The 8,792-nt window shown below is 41.1% G+C and overlaps 1 pseudogene; it reads left to right on the top strand.

Moving 5' to 3' along the window:
- Positions 1 to 2,150: 2,150 nt before the first annotated feature.
- Positions 2,151 to 8,792, top strand: part of LOC132366222 (histone H2A.N-like) — a 54,244-nt pseudogene continuing 47,602 nt past the window's right edge.

Genomic DNA, 8,792 nt, shown 5'->3' with positions numbered 1-8,792 from the left:
CCTCCCTCTTCCAATTTGAAGTACCCTTGGGATTACATTGGGCCCACCAGGATAATATCCCTATTTTAAGATCAGTTGAGTAATGACCTTAATTCTGTCTGCAACCTTAATTCCCTTTTGCCATGTAATCTAACATATTCACAGGTTCCAGGGATTAGAATGTGGATGTCTTTGGGGGGAGAGGGCTTTATTTTGCCAACCAACAGGGAGTTTGAACATTGATGAAAGTCCATGTAATTAAGACAATACCAAGGATAAGACAAAAGTTAAGTTTAGTGGCTGATTGTGTGTATCCCAGACCTTTTTTCTAGGACTATGAAAAAAGTGCCCATTAGCTCATATGCTGCTCACCAAATGTTCACTATTCCCCTGATGTAGGGTGACCCCCATTGTAAGTGAAGGGAAGGGATAGTACACATTAAGTCTTTGATATGAAAGGCAGGTACATTTATACAAAGCAGTTATAAACTGCCAGGTATGACAATATAATGAATGAAGTATCATTTTTCTTTAGGTACAAATGAGGCAGGAGAATGAATGGGGGAAAAGGAGCTACAAAAGTGTGGCAGTAAAAGAAATCATTTCCAAATCCCTTTCTTTGGGATTTAATGTCCTTGAAAAGGAAAGGTGGAGTTGAGGAAAGAGCCTCTGTAAACTTCAAAAAGAAAGGGTAACTTTTTAAAAAAAAATAAGGATTGTATGTAGAAGCTCAAGTATTTCAATAGTTCAGGAAGTTGGCAGCATGATTTTATTATGACTCACTCCGTATTGTGGCTGAGAAAAGTGGTTCCACCTGCTGTGGGTGATGCACCTGCCCCTAGGATTTATAATCAAATAACAACTAGAACAACAACAAACAACAACCAGTAACAACCACCAGTAAATGCTGGCACTTACTAAGTGCTTACTAGGTGCTGAGCTCTAGTCCAAGAGGTCCACGTGTGTTAACTCATTTAATTTCCACAACTCCATGAGGAAGGTAATATTATGATGCCAGTTTTATACATGAGAAACCAAGACACAGAATTTGAGTAGCTTTCTGAAGCTCTCATGGCTGGTAGAAGGTGCTAGAGTTGGAATTTGAATGCGGGCATCCTGGTTCTCCAGAGTCCACGCGCTTGACGTACTCTGCCGTTCAGTCACTGTTGCCTGCCAAATATTCGGCTCAGTCTAGATTCTAGAGCCATGATCTGGGTAAAATATGGGATTAATCTTTTGTTATATATGTTTTAAAATTTATTAGAGAAAACGATTTTTGAAAATCTTAGTCCTTGGGGTTTCCTTGGTGGTCCAATGGTTAAGACTCCACGATCCCAATGCAGGGAGCCTGGGTTCGATCGCTGGTTGGGGAACTAAGATCCTGCATGCTGCACAGTGTGGCAAGAACAAAAAATCTTAGTCCTATACATGGAAGCAACCTAAGTGTCCATCAACAGATGAATGGTTAAAGAAGATGTGGCACATATATACAATGGAATATTACTCAGCCGTAAAAAGAAACGCAATTGAGTTATTTGTAGTGAGGTGGATGGACCTGGAGTCTGTCATACAGAGTGAAGTAAGTCAGAAAGAGAAAAACAAATACCGTATGCTAACACATATATATGGAATCTAAAAAAACAAAAAAGTGTTTCTGAGAACCTAGGGGCAGGACAGGAATAAAGACACAGATGCAGAGAATGGATTTGAGGACACGGGGAGGGGGAAGGGTAAGCTGGGACGAAGTGAGAGAGTGACATGGACATATATACACCAGCAAATGTAAAATAGATAGCTAGTGGGAAGCAGCTGCATAGCACAGGGAGATCAGCTCGGTGCTTTGTGACCACCTAGAGGGGTGGGATAGGGAGGGTGGGAGGGAGACGCAAGAGGGAGGGGATATGGGGATATATGTAGACATATAGCTGATTCACTTTGTTATACAGCAGAAACTAACACAACATTGTAAAGTAATTATACTCCAATAAAGATGTTAAAAAAAAAAAATCTTAGTCCTGTAAGGGTCCCCTAAAATAGGTACAGGAACTCCTTTAAGTAGTTCAAGACCCATAAAAGGAGGGGCCACTTACCATTTCTTAGTAAGTATTGTTGTGGTGTCTCCACCTGGAGAGGCACCTTTTTTGTGCACTTCAAAGGATTAAAACCTCCACATGTACTTTATGTGCTTACATGGTCTTCCCTAGGAAGAAGACTAAAATGTATACTCTAGCCAAAAAGAAGTATGAGTGTACCAGTTCAGCCCTTGGGAAGAAGAGGAGGGAAAAGGAGGCTTATTTTAGTTATTTGGGGGAAACCCTAAAGCAAACCCACCCAGACTTCAGTGGGTGCTCCTGGGTCTTGGATGCTCTGGGCTTTCTGGAGAATTGGCGACTGGAACAGATTAGCCTGGAGGCAACTAGACCGTCCTTCGACAACCACAGAAAAGCTGTCACTGGCAGAGAGCTCCTTGAAGCAGTCAAGCAGAGATCCTCTCTGAAGAGCTTTTGGATAAGTGAAGTGTTTCTGAATGGCCCTGTTGTTGGAAATGATTGCACTTGTCCCCCAAAATTGGATGCGTCAGAGGGCTGGGTTGGAGACAATGTATCTAAGAAGTACTGGCTACAACAGGAGTCTTGGTGCTCCACACCTGGTCTCCTGGTCCTGTGTTTTTACCCTCTGATGTCCTTTGTAGAAAAAAATAAAGGCTTTTTCTCTTGTGTGTTAAAAAAAAAAATCCTGGGCTTCAGAGTTGAAGGTCAGCCATTGTCTCTTATGTCATCAATGCTCCTGATTCCTACCTGCCTGGGAGGTATCTTTGCTCTGGCTGGACTGTCTTCTGTGACATCTCACAAGTAAATCCCGTTGCTTCCATCTTCCACGCCATTACCCCTCCTTCTCTGAATCTGCTTCTACCACCTATAACACCATCATCCTCTTCCTGTCAATCTAAATCTCAGCCTTCCCCTACCAAGGCTTGGCTCACTACCCCTATCCCAACCCCATCTCTCCATTCTTTATCTGTAAGGGGGTGTGTTTGCTAGGTGACATCAGAGGCTAACCTCAAACTTATGCCCCCTGTCTTCCTAATGGCTGACACTACTCAGATTTTAAAATGGATATTTTCATTGGGTTTTTCTAGCCTCAGTGATATGAGATAATCCCTGAATCCTCTTCATAATTCCTCCTCTGAAGAGAATCATCCAAAACATCCCAATCAACCTGCCCTTTCAAGATGAAATGAGCTGCTTTACTACATTGTGAGAAGCCTTGGAAATAGAAACAGCCCTTAGGTTAGGAAATGACTCATTTGGAGCATACTTAAGTTGTCTGGATGACCATGTTGAGATTTCCTCATTTCTGGATTGTCTATATCCATCTGTCCACACTGAGCACATTACAACCTTCTAGCTTCCTTAGTGATCCTCAGTTTCAACACGCCAACATCAGCCATACAATCTCTCTTGACCCATTTCTTCTGCACTAAAACAAGGATTATTTTATGAGTTTATGATAGCCGGTTTCTGAGTTCAATGTGAAATTGACTTTTAGGCAGCTTCCCAAGACCTTGGGCTGGTTGGTTTAGTTCATCCCAAAGTCATCTTTTTCATCTCCTTCCAAGAACCCAGCTAGATCAGCTTGTTATTGACCTTTTAAAATAGCCAGTCCTTTCTGAGGTTCTCTCCCTACCTTTCTTGCTCTTTCCTTTAACATCACTTGCCCTTCGTACTAGGGTAGCCTCATCTGTCTGCTGTCCTTAAACTAATTTGTTTGGTCCCTCATTTTTCCATCGCCTTCCGTCCTGCATTTGCATCAAGTCTTCCTTCTTCGCATGTTCCCGGCACCTTTATTTGTGCCATCTTCTAGTACAGGTAGTTGTTTGCATTTGGCCAGTAAATTGTAATCACTTTAAAGCCAAATGAGTTTTACTCAGGCTGTACATCCTGTTTCTCCTAGCGAAATACTTCCCATTTCACACACAACAAATGCTCAATAAATGTTGAATGACCTATAGGAGGTTAGAGCTATAAAGAATCTCAGCTATCATCTAATCCAACTTCCTCATTATACAGAGAGAAAACTGAGATACAGTAAAGTTCAGTTATTTGCCAAGATGGTTTCTGCCATAGCAAACAAATTTGTGTGTGTGTGTGTGTGTGTGTGTGTGTGCACGCAAAGCTCAGCTAGTGAGAGAATAATTAATTGCTTTCTGCTTGTGCCATTCACACTTTCCTAGCTCCCAGTTAGGCTGCTAACTTCTGGAAGCTAAGGGCCTTTCTTTCCTCCCTCCCTCCTTTTCTTCCTTCTTTTCTTTCTCTTATCCACAATGCTTAAACTATGCATAACAATGATGAAAATGAAAATATATTAATGAAGAGGAAGACAAATGAAATATTAAAGAGGATCTTCTTTAAAGTCTTTATTAGAAAGATGTTAAGGGTAGTATATACTAGAAAACCCTGCTTAAAAAATTAAGTAAGTTGAGTTTGATTTTCAATTTAATGATGTCTTGCACATATATAATGTTTGTAAATGTCTGTTGAATTTAATTGATTGGGGAGAAAAAGGAAATTTGTGTTTTTGATTTAACTTTTTGAAACAATGTAAACTTTGCTTAAAGGTTATGTGTTTTTAGATAAAAACTAAGTTTGTGATCCTATCAATGTTGTTGGAACTAACTTTTATTCAAGCAGCATGCTGAGGTGATGTGCCAGATGGCTCTTAGCATTTGTAAGAACTCTGCTTTCTTTTAAAGGTAATAGATTCCCAAGGCACTGCCTCTTATGTAGGGAACACAATTTAGGAAATATTTGTCTGTCTCATTTTAGTGAACCCACAATGTGATTGGAGACACGTAATGCGAGGCTTTCTATCAATCTTTGAAAAAAACAAAACCCTAAAGGACATTCTGGATCTTAACTAACCCACAGACAGAATCTTCCACGTCTCTCCCTTTGATGTACTTCCAAACAGCAAACATCTTGATCCAAAGAGCTGCAGAGTCACTGTTTTCCCACTGGGTCCATCTCAGGAGTCCATCCATCTTTTATGCTCTGACAACCTGGGCCCTTCTCAACGAAACGAAATGAAACAAGGCAAAGACTCTGCTAAATCTAAGCACTGTTTCTTCCCCTCTTCTAATGACTATCCCCACAAAAGAGAACTTGTGTGGCTCGATCTGTAGAATGGAAGTGACAGTTCTTTCCTGCCTTCAGAGGAGGCTTTTCTAAATCAACTGCATTTTTTCATTCCTCAGCCATTCATGCATCTATTCATTATATCCTTCTCCATCTTGAACTGCATTTTACCTTAGAGATTTATAAGATCTATCTAAAGCCTTTATATTTAATGCCCTTTGGTATGTCTGTATTGATTTAGGGTTGTAATTTCTTTTTTTTTTTTAAATATATGTCATTTCCTTTTTTTTTTTAGTAATGCCTTCGGGTTTTTTAAAAAATATTTATTTATTTATTTATTTGGTTGCACCAGGTCTTAGTTGCGGCAGGCAGGCTCTTTAGTTGTGGCTCGCCAGCTCCTTAGTTGTGGCACATGGGCTCCTTAGTTGTGGCATGTGAACTCTTAGTTGCGGCATGCATGTGGGATCTAGTTCCCTGACCAGGAATCAAACCCAGGTCCCCTCCATTGGGAGTATGCAGTCTTATCCACCGTGCCACCAGGGGAGTCTCTGGGGTTGTAATTTCTATGTTATCTTTTTTCTTTTCATTTTAGGCAAGGCTGTCTAGTGTAGCAAAACACACATCCCAGACACTCTAAGGCTTGGAGTGAAAATAAACAAATTTCATCTCTACCATAGTCTTAACTGGCTGTGTGACTGTGGGCAAGTAACTTAGCTTTCCTGAATCTGTGTCCTTATCTATAAAAATGGAACATTCTCACCTAATGGAGTTGTTATAAGTATCCAAGGGATTAAATTATATAACAATGCTTTGAAATGACAAAACACATCCGAAGTTTAGTTATGACATGACGTTATGGACTGGTGGGAGAGTAGTAGGTACCAAACAGAGGTTAGCAACTCAAATAACAAAGATGATACTTGGCTAATTTTCCGTATCATGGCCAACAGTTGCTACCTGAACAGATAATTCCCTGCCCTTGTGGAGCTCATAGTTCAGTAGAAATCGACTGGCGGAAAATATGTTTGTATATGGTAATTTCAGGGTTATTATGAAAAAAAAAAAGATGAGTTCCAGAATGGTAGTATCTGTTAGGTAGAGGTATGGGGAGCAGGGTTTATGTTAAGTAGGATGATTAGAGAAGAGTTTTCCAATAAGATGACTTCTGAGCTAAGACCTGATTAATGAGAAATAAGAAATCACATATAAAAGAGGTTTATAAGTTAGGCTGATGTAAGAAGGTCTTGGAATGTTTCAGAAATATGAAGAAAGATGTTTTTGCAGTATAGTAGGTATCTGTTTGGACTGCTATAACAGAATGCCATAGACTGGGTGACTTATAAACAGAAATTTATTTCTCAGTTCTGGAGGCTGGGAAGTCCAAGATCAAGGCACTGGCAGATTCATTATCTCGTGAGGGCCCACTTCCTGGTCCATAGATCTCATCTTCTCCCTGTGTCCTCGTATGGTAGAAGGGGCAAGGGAGCTCTGTGAGGTCTCGTTTATAATGGCACAGATTCCATTAATGAGGACTCCACCCTCATGACCTAATCACCACCCAAAGACCCCACCTCCAAATACCATCACGCTGGGGGTATAGGTTTCAACATATGAAATTTGGGAAGGACACATTTTCAGTATATAGCAGTAGGCAGGAGAGAGAGCAGTATGACATCAAATGCAAAGGGAGGCAGGGGTCAGATCAGACAGGACCTTGTAGGTTGTAGAAAGGACCTTGGACTGAACTTAAATGCAGGGTGTGAGGAAAGGTACATCACACCACAATTCTTTCTCTACTTATGGTGGGATGGGCCAATTGCATGTAATTAAACTCTGGGTGATTTTTTTGTGCTTTTTTTTTTTTTTTGGCTCCGTCGGGTCTTAGTTGCGGAACGTGGGATCTTCTGTTGCAGTGCGCCGGCTTCTCTCTAGTTGTGACGTGCTGGTTTTTCTCTTCTCTAGCTGAGGCTCGCGGGCTAAGTAGTTGTGGTACCTGGGCTTAGTTGCCCCACAGCATGTGGGATCTTAGTTCCCTGACCAGGGATCGAACCCGTGTCCCCTGCATTGGAAGGTGGATTCTTTACCACTGGACCACCAGGGAAGTCCCTATGCTGACTCTTAAAGCCAGCCTCTCCTCTCCCTCATACATTTCTAAGGCACTTCCTGGGTGTACAACAAGACAGAAGCTTCCAAAAGATAACTGTCAAAATTCATTGTGATTTATGGAATTATGCATAAATAAACAGTAAATATTCTTTTTGTAATTAGTTGGGAGAAAGTTCTCCCCCTCCACCTCATAACTGTTGATCACTTGGGTTATTTTTCACTTAAAGACAACAAGATTTGTCATAGCAATATGACTCACTTTTCTGATATCCTGCTCTGTAACTGGCATGTTAGTTCACATAAGCGTCACAAAACTCTGTGAGGTACGGATTCTACTATTAATTCCACTTTATAGGTGAAGAAACTGGAAGCTTGCTTAAGGTCATAAAAGTAGCTAGGGGCTGATTGAAGACCTTTTAAACTTTAAGCCTAAAAAATACCTTTTAAAGTAAAAACTGCATTGTCATTTTATAATTCCAAAGAATCCTTCCATCTACTTTGTCCCATGTCATGATGACTGGGGGAAGAAGTGGGATGTGTGAACTCTGTGAAGTCAGGCAGCTCAATGGTATCTTGAAGGTCACTTGCGCCATGAAATGAGGGGTGTGACTGAGATATCAACCTCAAGAATTAAATTGGACTCCCCCCACTTTCCCAGACTCTGCTTCCTGCTATCTTTTATTTCTGTCAGGTTCTAACCTTGGTCTCATTTGACCTCTCTGATTGTTGTTTTTCAACTGAGATCTTGTGTTTTCATCTCCATGCACAGTCATCATCTTTGCCTTTGCTTTTCTATCACGCCCTTGTCTCCTCAATTGACTTAAACTTCCCCCTCTCACTAGCCTAAACCCTAGGGCTTACCTCTTGGGCTGGATACACTCCATCACATCGTTAAGCCATGATAAAACCTTAACCCTCAAATCAAGCCTTTTACCCCAGGAGAAACACGAATTGACTAAATGAACACTAAACAGTTTATAGCTAACAGGGGCTGGATCCAGTTAATATAGGGATCAGACTAGTCGGAGAGGAGAGAGATGGAAGCAGATGTCAGAATGATGTAGGGCACAAGCCAAGGAATGCAGGTGACCTCGAGAAGCTGGAAAAGGCAAGGAAAAGACTCCTCTCTGGAGCTTCTAAAAAGAACACAACTCAGCTGAAATCTTATTTTAGTCCAATAAATCCCATTTTGGACTCTGACCTCCAGTGCTGTCAGATGATAAATTTTTGTTGTTTGAAGCCACCAAGTCCGTGGTAGTTCGTTACAGCAGCAATAGGAAACGAATACACTATCTCATTTAGCCCACTGTGTTTTTCAGAAACATAGAGGATAAAATATAGCACTGAAAGGGAAAGTGAGGGGAAAAAAGGCTGCAAAGGGTGAAGGAAGGAAAGATAAAGGTTTGACCCCAGGCAGGGTCAATGAAAAAGCCTACGTTTGAATCACAGTCAGACTTGAGTTTCAAACTGGTAGAGGACTGATTTTCTGGGAGGCTTCAAGTTCATGCCCCCCAACTTGGTGAAGAGACCTGGTTATAAGCTCAGCAGCACAACAGATGTTCTTTCATGGAG

This window comes from Balaenoptera ricei, chromosome 5, assembly GCF_028023285.1.
Source record: "Balaenoptera ricei isolate mBalRic1 chromosome 5, mBalRic1.hap2, whole genome shotgun sequence".
In the NCBI taxonomy this organism is placed as follows: domain Eukaryota; kingdom Metazoa; phylum Chordata; class Mammalia; order Artiodactyla; family Balaenopteridae; genus Balaenoptera; species Balaenoptera ricei.
Note: the sequence above shows the minus strand (reverse complement) of the source record. Positions and strands in the feature narration are given on the sequence as shown.